The sequence below is a fragment of the Mobula hypostoma genome, chromosome 1 (assembly GCF_963921235.1).
Source record: "Mobula hypostoma chromosome 1, sMobHyp1.1, whole genome shotgun sequence".
NCBI lineage: Eukaryota > Metazoa > Chordata > Chondrichthyes > Myliobatiformes > Myliobatidae > Mobula > Mobula hypostoma.
Window position 1 is genome coordinate 176,285,372 of NC_086097.1, and position 10,329 is coordinate 176,295,700.

The window sequence follows — 10,329 nt, forward strand, 5'->3', positions numbered from 1 at the left end:
CATAGTTACCGCTGGTTCAATCGGAGGGGGGTCGGTAACTTTCGGTCTAACCGGAGGTTTGCTGTCTTTCCCGTTCTTAGACGTAGTGGACCTTAAAAGCATCCAAATATATAATAGCAATCCGCTGCAAGGCATTGTAAGAATCGGTGCCTTAAAAGTTAGCTTAAATATAGCTGATCATAGGATAAAGCTCAGAGATAATGGAGCGAGTCAAGAACACGACTTCACTCCATGAGCTCTACCAGAAGTCTCCTCTGCATTTTGGATATAGATTTGGACTGTAGCATATATTTCAGTTCTTTTATGTAATTTACATTTGTTTTTCATCTTTTTCTTTTCCAATATTTTTATTAATTTACATATAAGAATACAGAGCACAGGAAAAAAAAATATCAATACATTATACTAAATCGCATATGAAGACTCCTTACACTATATTCATACAGGTTAATTAATTTGAAGCATTGAAATATAGTAATTTTATTATATAAAAAAATCTAATACACTACCAAGACCGAAGCTGATTAGTAAAGAAAAAAAAATGGAAAAAAAAATTATTAGTCATCATCTGTGCTTTAACAACAAATCAAAGGTTTTGAAAATAATTCAGAAAAAGTCCCCACAATGTTTGAAAGTCTTGACTAGATTCAGAGACTGAGCATCGAATCTTCTCTAAATTTAAACAAAACATCACATCACGTAACCATTGGGCGTGAATAGGAGGGGCCGCATCTTTCCATTTAAGCAAGAGCGTCCTTCTGGCCATAAGAGGAATAAAAGCCAAATGTGCAAGTCAGATGACTCCAAAATAATATCCTTTCCTCCAACAATACCAAATAAAGCGGTCAAAGGATTATTCTTAAAGTTTACTTTAATAAATATCGAGAAAGTTTGAAATACTTCTTTCCAATATTTTCCAAGACTCGGGCATGTCCAAAACATATGAATGAGTGAAGCTTCTCCATTATTACATTTATCACAATACAGAGATATATCTAAATAAAAACGAGACAACTTATCCTTGGTCATATGGGCCCTCTGGACCACTTTAAATTGTAGGAGGGAGTGGCGTGCACATAACGATGAAGTGTTAACCAATTCAAAAATTTGATTCCAAGTTTCCTCAGAAATTGAAGTCTGTAAATCTTGTTCCCAAAGATTTTTAATTTTATCTGAAGGAACACTTCTCAGTCCCAGCAACATATTATAAATATTAGATATAGATCCATTATAAAAAGGTTTCAAATTAAAAATTACATCTTGTAGATTCTTATCAGAACTTTTAGGAAATGTACTTATTTGAGACCGTAAAAAATCTCTTATTTGTAGGTATCGAAAAAAATGAGTTTTAGGTAAACTGCATTTAGTTGACAGTTGTTCAAACGAAAAGAGATTTCCCTCTACAAACAAGTCCTGAAAGCATTTAATACCTAATCTATCCCATTCTTTAAAAGCCATATCAATCATAGAGGGTTTAAAAAAAAATGCAAAAAAAACGGGACTCAAAAGAGAAAATCTCAATAAGCCAAAGTATTTTCGGAATTGTATCCAAATTCTCATAGTGTGTTTAACTACCAGATTATCAGTTAACTTACTCAGAGACAAAGGGAGTGAGGATCCAAGAAGAGAAATAATAGAAAATTTATTAACATAGTCAGTTTCTAAAGAAACTGACATCGGGCAATCCTCACGATGTATGTAATATAACTAGAATGTAAGATTTCTTATACTAACTGCCCAATAATAAAATCTAAAGTTTGGTAAAGCTAATCCTCCATTCTTTTTATCTTTCTGAAGATAAACGTTATTTAATCTAGAACACTTATCAAGAGAATCAAAAAAAAATTTAGGAATAAAAACCGGCAATGCCCGAAAAAGATACGTAAATTTAGGTAATATATTCATTTTGATAGAATTAATTCGACCAATCAGCGATAATGAAAGAGGCGACCAATTTAATAGTATCCTTTTTACGTGATTCAATAGGATAAGAAAAGTTTCTTTAAATAGACATTTATAGTTTTTAGTGATTGTTATACCTAAGTAGGTAAATTGGTTTCTTACAATTTTAAAAGGAAGGTTAGAGTTTGTTGGTATCAAATTGTTCAAAGGGAAAAATTCACTTTTATGCAGCTTTAATTTATAACCTGAGAACTGGCTAAAAGAGGAGAGTAAAGAAAGCACATGGGATAATGAAGTCTCAACATTAGAAATAAATAGCAGCAAATCATCAGCATACAGCAAGACGTTGTGAATAGTGTCTCTCCTTAAAATACCGGAAATATTAATAGAGTCTCAAAAGGCAATGGCTAAGGGTTCTAAGGCCAGATCGAAAAGCACCCAAATATTCTGGGTTTGAAGGTGGGACGTATTGAAACACTTATTAGTTTATATGCTGACGATGTGATACTCTAATTACAAAACTCAGAAAAGTCAGTCCCTCTTCTAGATTTAATCACCTGTTTTGGCAGACTATCGGGATACTCAGTCAATTGGACAAAAAGTGACTTTGTGCCCCTCTCCAATGACTACACGTGGGGTTTTTTGAAAAATGTACCGTTCAAAGTAGTTAAAGATCACTTTACTTATTTCGGCTTGACAATCACCGAAGATCCTAAATTAATATTCAAATTAAGCTTCGCAGAGTTTACTTCAAATCTTAAACAGAATATAGAAAGTTGGAAAACCCTACCCCTGTCCATGATTGGTCGTATAAATTCAATTAAAATGGTTTCCCTTCTTGGGTTTCTCTATCTTTGTCAAAATCTCCCCATTTTTCTTATATCAGCTTTCTTTAAAGTGTTGGACTCCATAATATTGTCTTATATCTGGAATTATAAGAATCACAGGATCTTGAAAATTTATTTACAAAAACCCAAGTCTGAAGGAGGGCTGGGATTACCTGTATTTAGACACTATTATTGGGCTGTCAATGCTAGGGCTTTAATGTTTTGGCAACAGGGGACTCCGGATAACCTAGCCCTGCCCCTGGGGCTCCCTTGCGGCTATGTGTGGAGTCCAACTCTGTTGTCAATTCCTCCCTGCCAGCCATGCTGTTCTCCAAGTTAGAGAAGCCTGGGACTTCAAAAAGTTTGAGTTTTGTTTCGAAAAATTCCATCAGAATTCTAAATCAGATTAGGAGCATTCTGAATTTACCAGAGACCTCTGTACTAACACCAATCTGTTTCAATCGCTCCTTTCTACCCTCATGTTCAGATAAAACCTACCATGCTTGGAGGGAGAAGGGTCTAGTTTCTACCTGTACATAGAGGGATGGTTTGCAACATTTAGTCTGCTGAAAGAGAAATTTGAGCTGCCACATTTGCACTTCTTTCATTACTTACAAATTAGACACTACATTCAATCTAAGATTTGTAATTTTGAAATCCTTCCAGGGAAACATATATTTTTTGACATTTTAAGGAACCCTCCTGACTCCAGGCATCTCATTTCTAAGTTTGTAGGTTTGTTTGATAATTGCACTGTAGCGTCCACTGTGAAGATTAGAGACGCCTGGAGAGAGGAGTTGGGCATTGAATTATCTGAAGCTGCCTGGGATAAGTGTTTGTCTATGATACAGGCTTGATCTGTTAACAGCAGGCACCAAATGGTCCAGTTTAAAGTTGTCCCCCGTCTCCATTACTCTAAACTTAGATTGCACAGGATTTACCCTTCTATCTCGCCAATGTGTGATAGATGCCAAGGGACGGAAGCCACGTTGTCACACACCTTTTGGTTTTGCCTATTGTTGACTGGATTTTGGTCCAAAATATTCGACTAGTACTCAAAGGCCTATAAAAGATCCTTCCCCTTGGAAGATGGTCTCGCTGTATTTGGCTGCTTGCAATCTACTATTTGTTTCCCTGTAGCCATACAACAGTCTCTGATGCTGGGGATGATTGTTGCCAAAAGACTTACCTTGATGGAATGGAAATCGCCTTCTCCCCCTTCCTTTCGGAGATGGATGGCTGATATGATCTCAGTCATACAGATGGAGAAACTTAGGCTCTTGAGAACCAATTCAATTAAAAAATTTTTGGCTATCTGGGATCCATTTCTTGCCTACCTGGACGAGGCCGGGGGCAGATGAGCAATTTCCCCCCAGCCGATTTCTCACGGCCCTCATTTGAGATTTGATGTTTAGTATTTTTGAGCACTTTGTACAAGAGGCATCCCTCTAATGTTATGTCTCTTTTTGCTTATTTCATTTTTATACATGTCTGAGCTGGTATGTTCTTGTTGATTGCATTGTTTTTTTTTAAATTTTGAAAATAAAGTATTTAAAAAAAGGAGAATAAATAACATTTAATAACTGATGAATATAAAAGTGAGAATATCGATTTTTAATAAATCCAGTTTGGTTATCAGAAATGACAGATGATAAAATATTTTCAGTCCTATGGGCCAAAACTTTAGATAGGATCTTAGTATCAACATTAATTAAAGAAATTGGTCTATAAGAAGAGCATTCAGTTGGATCCTTATTCCTTTTAAGAATGAGCGAAATGGAAGCCTCATGAAAAGACTGAGGGAGTCTGCCCGACTTAAATAAATCTGAGAAAACTGAATATAAATGAGGTATAAGCAACGAGGAAAATGTCTTGTAAAATTCTCCAGAAAATCCACCTGGACCCAGAGCTTTCCTCAAACGTAATGAGCGCACAGCCTCAACAATTTCCTCAAAAGAAATAGGTTGTTCCGACAACTTTCTGTTGTCGGCAGAAATTGTAGGAATGTTTAGTTGATCTAAAAAATTGTTCATTACAGTGTTATCCTTAGAAGATTCAGAACTATAGAATTTAGAGTAAAATTCTCTAAAAATATCATTTATTTCTAAATAATCAGTTGTCCTATCACGATCAGTTTTGCATATTTCTTTAATCTGCTGTTTAGCTATAAAGGTTTTAATTAGATCAGCCAAAAATTTAACCGTTTTATCTCCATGAATATAAAATTGACTTTTATCTTTTAGGAGTTGGGATCCAATTGGAAAGTTAAAAGGAGATCATATTTAGTTTTAGTTTCTTTTTTTTGTAATTTATTTTTTATTGAATTTCATCATCAAACAAACATTTCCGTAAGATGTAATTCAGATACTGTACATATATATCATATAGTCATATTTGTCACAAATCTCCACATAATATTTATCTGAACTAAACACTTATAGAAAGGAGAGGAAAGAAAGAACAATCAAAAGAAGAAAACTATGTACAGACTAGGGAGTGATCTTTTTTTACAACATATTCATTGGCTTGTGAGAATAAAATCAGGCCTATGAGGTGTTATGCAGTTAAACCATTTTTTCCAGTATGAATAAAATTGTTCCAACTTATGATTAACAGATGCTGTTATCTTCTCCATTTTGTAAATGTCCATTGTAATTTCTATCCATACCTTTAGAGTTGGGCTCTCCTGTGATAACCATTTCCTGGTAAGGGTCTTTTTACCAGCCACCAGCAGTACATTCATTAAATATTTATCTCTTTTCAACCATTCTTGAAGTATATACCCAAAATATATGGTCTTAATCTCAAAGGGTATTTCACATTTAAAAATGTCTTGTAAGGCATTATGTATCCCACTCCAATAGTCTTTGATAAAGGGGCATTCCCAGAAAATATGATAATGGTTTGCATTTTGGTTTCCACAATTTCTCCAGCAAACAGTGGGGTTATTATCATAATGGGATTTCTGAGAGGGTGTAATAAAATATCCTATCAAGTTTTTCTGCCCGAACTCCCTCCATTTCCGTGAACTGGTACACTTCCACTTCCATTGATACCTCCATATTATTATCCAGTCTTCCTCAGATATTATTATCCCTCCTTCCTTCTCCCATTTTCTTTTAATGTATGAAGCCGAATGTGTTTTAAGATTTGACAAACCCTTATACACGCTTGAAATGATTTTACTACCATTGTCTGAATTATATGCTTTTCTAAATAGCTCTATCAGACATGTACTTGGCTTGGTTACGTTTTTAACCGTCCTATTAACATACTGTCGCATCTGTAAATACTGGTAAAAGTCTTGTTTTTCTAACAAGTGTTTCTCTTTGAGCATTTCAAAACTGAACAGTGTTCCTTCTTTCATTATATTTCAAATAGCTGTTATTCCTTTAGCTGTCCAGTCCTTAAATCTAGCATCCAGTTTATTTGGAGTAAAATCCAAGTCATATGCACACCATTTAAGAATTGCAATGTCTCTCTCTAGTTTATATTCTTTTATAATAGTTTTCCATATCTCAAGAGTCCATTTCACCCACGGGTTGTCAATATTATTTATGTAACTTTGTAGGTTGTTATCAGTTAAAATTTCCTGTATGGGGATGGCAGGTATCCTCTCCTCAATGTTTTTCCATTGAGCGTCATATGATAGGTTGCACCAGCTTATCACAGCTGTCAACTGTGCTGCAAAATAATAATCTCTAAGAGAATTTAGTTTTAGTTTCAACACATCTTTTATACAAAGGCAGGTTCTGAAGCCAAGACATACTCTTGGTCTAACTGTTTCAGCTGATTAGCTAAATCACTTCTCTCTTTATTAGCTTTTTTCTTAATACTTGCAGTATAAGAAATAGTTTGTCCTCTAATAAATGCCTAAAGGCATCCCATCTGATAAGACTAGAAGTCTCCTCTAACGTGTTCTCTTCAAAAAAAAGTAATTTGTCTCTCCAAAAACTTTTTAAAATCTTTATCAGATAACAAAGTTAGATTAAATCGCCAAAATCTATTTGTTTGAAGAAGACCAGGGAGATTTAAAGATAGAAACACAGGAGCGTGATCTGAAACAGCAATCTCTTTATAGTCACAGGATCAAACTAATGGAATCATTTGGCTATCAATAAAAAAAATCAATTCTGGAATATGTATGATGGACATGAGAGAAAAACGAATATTCCTTGTCTACTGGATAAAAAAATGCCAAGCATCAACAATACCACATTTCATTAATAAAGATTTAATAAACACAGCTGATTTATTTCATATCATTTGTTTAGAAGATGAATGATCTAAAACTAGATATAAGCAACAATTAAAAGTCTCCACCCATCACCAATGAGTACAGACTTAGGTCTGGCAAAAATCTTAAAAAATGCTCAAAGAAACCTGGGTCATCTGTATTCGGAGCATACACATTGGCAAATACCATTAATTTGTTGTTTAGTTTCCCTGATACTATAACAAAATGCCCATGAGTATCAGAAATTACTTTATGTTGGACAAAGGGAACTTTATGATCTATAAGGATCGAAACCTCTCTAGCATTGGCCTGAAATAAGGATTGGAAATGAGATCCTCTCCATTAATTAGAAAGGCATGAATTGTCACATTTATGTACATGGGTTTCTTGAAGAAAAACAATTGGTACATTAATTTTTTTAATATAGGTAAAAATCTTATTTCTTTTCACGGGGTGATTTAGCCCTTTCATGTTAAAACTAAGTAAATTAATACTTTGATCCATTTTAAAACTATTTATAAGAAAAGTTAATGTAGCAATCAGAAAAATGTATATTAAACCCAAATAATAAACCTTGAGATATATTAGCTAAGCAACAGAATTGACTAGATTCCCAAATCAGCTTCAAGGAAAACGAACTCCCCATCCCCCTCCCTCCTCCCAAAGAGAGAAATTCGGTCAAAGAACAACCGCTATCTACCTCCCCTAAACACATTCCCTTAGAAAGCCTGTTGGAACTGCTCCGAAGAATTCAGGGTTATTTACTGTTCCAACCAAGATGAAATAATATACAGTGGGAAACAAGCTTAGACAGGTTTATCGAACAGAAGTAGCAATTATTCATACTGAAAAATATTAAACAGTCATTTTTAAAAATATGTAGTATTTGTTTTTGCAAGATTTTTAATCTATCCAATATATGTATACAGTCATCTTTTTGAGTCTAAAAATTCTTGTACCTGCTCCTTCATATAAAACCATTTAAATGATCCATCTTCTATTGTAATTCTCAGTCAAGCTGGAGAACGAAGAGAGGGTTTAAAATTTTGGCTGTATAGCTCTGCCATAACTTTTTTAAACTTAACACATTCTGCCATACTTCTGATGAAAAAGCTTCAACAATACGAATCTTTTGATCTTGGTAGTCAATCATACTTTTTCCACGGGCAGCACGAATCAGACGATCCTTTATTTGAAATTCATGGAAACATATAATGACTGATCTTGGTTTTGATTTTGAAGTCGATCCGCAGATCGGCGACCTGTGGGCATGATCAATCAAAGGCAGAGACTTTATAATATCAGGGAATAATTCCATCAAAAGGTTTGCAAAGAATTCTTTAGGATTATCTCCTTCTGTTTGTTCTTTAAGTCCCAAGATTCATAAGTTGTTCCTCCGACTTCTGTTTTCCAAATCAATAATCTTCTGTCTCATTATTTCGTTGGACTTGGATTGTTTTTCATACAGCTTTTGCAAATCATCCATTCTCTGAAGTAATAACATCTTCATGTTCCTTTTTCTTCTTATCGTGCTTGGTTAGAATTGCTTGAATATCTTCTAGTTTCGTACCTAATTGTTTAATTTCAGCGCTGATTTCTTTTCTGAACTGTTGAAACTCCTCAGTAAGCTTTTGAATTGAGCCCATAATAGCTTCCAAAGCTGCTTTGATAGTCATAGTAATATAATAACCCATCTGACAGTAGTATTTTAAAAGGTTGGAGAGAAAATTATGTAAATTAGGAGCACCAGCAAAGAGCTGTTACTCCATCAGCAGCCAGCAAGCAAATCACATCTTGAATGTCATTCTGGAACTGTTGGAGCATATGACTTGTAGTTTGGAGTTTGTCTAGGTGATCCAGCTTTGCTATCTTCAAGGGCATTCTGGGAGGTACAGGCAATGAGTGTGAAACTCATGGTGAGAAGGCAGTGGGACAAGATGTGAGCCAATGTTTGACTCCATTTCATCGATTAAAACTTTCATTGTTCGCTGATAAGCGTCAAAGAAGATTGAAACATCGGGATGAATACGGAGGGTAAGTGCTGGCTGCCTGCCTTTTGATCACTAGGGGATTGCTCTGCTAACATAGAGAGGAAACTGCTTTGTGAGCGCTCTGCTACCGGAGAGGGGAGACTGCTTTTGATTGCTGGGAGATTGCTCTGCTGGATATACATTTGTTTCCAGTCTTACAGTTTTTTATATTCTGTATTTTTCATCCGATCTTTCACATTTTCTTAGGAGGGGGATTTGGGGGGCCATGTGCCTGTTCTGGTTTGGGGGATTGATGACTGTACTGCCATTCTTTTCTTTCTTGGTTTCGTGGCTGTCTGGAGAAGAATTTCAGAGTTGTATACTTTGCTAATAAATGAATCTTTGAAAAACCTCCAGTCATCCTCCACTGACATGTCCCTCTTTGAATGCCAGAAGGGATTCCAGCCACTGCTCCTCTCTGACCAGGAGGTTGATGTGGGAGTTCCTGCTGCTGAAGAGCTGATCCAGTGCTACAAGCACACCTGGAGATGAGCCGGGGCTTCTCCGCAACACACTCAGAAACAACATGCCCGGCAACATGTCCCTCGAGCTAGGAGAGAAGGTTGGCTGGCGTGAAGGGATCTTCCCCTGAAAATCCAGAGCCACAAGTAGGCCCCACACTACGTGGGACAATTTGTAGTAGAAAAGGCTATCAAAAAGATCTCGTATAGGTTGTGCTTACCCTCATCAATGAAAATCCACCCAGTCTTCCATGTTTCCCAGCTCAAGCCAGTTACTACACTTCCTCTCCTACCCACTTGGTGAATGGTTCCCTGATCTATTCTGTACAGCACCTCCTGGCATTTCGCTGGGTGTGGAACAAAGTCTAGTACCTCAGAGATTCGGAAGGGTATAGTCCTGAGGCACGTCCTTGGATCTCAAATGTTCTTGGTTCTTGGTGGATGTTATGGTCCTGAGGAACATTCTTGGTTCTTGGAGGGTGATATCCTGGACAAATCTATCATCCAGAACTTCCAGCAGACACAGGTCGGTGATGCCTCAGAAATTGCACCTAGGGAGGGGAGCCTTGTTACAACCACAGACCTGCAGGCAGGATGTGCAACACGTTTGATAATTATGCTTATAAGTATGCATGATTCAGCTAATTACTGTTTCATTATGGTGGTATTTAACTCTCTTCTTTTCATTATAAGTCTTGTCAATATTTGACTTAAAGCACAGCAACTTTTATGCTCCCTGCTTACTCTCATCCTTGACTGGGAAAGAGGACTACTGTTTTGATTAATGCTGGAAAGGAGTGATATTCACTTAGTCTTTAGTTGTCGCTTCCAGGCACATTATTGGCATTAAACTTTCAGTTATGAGTTTAAGT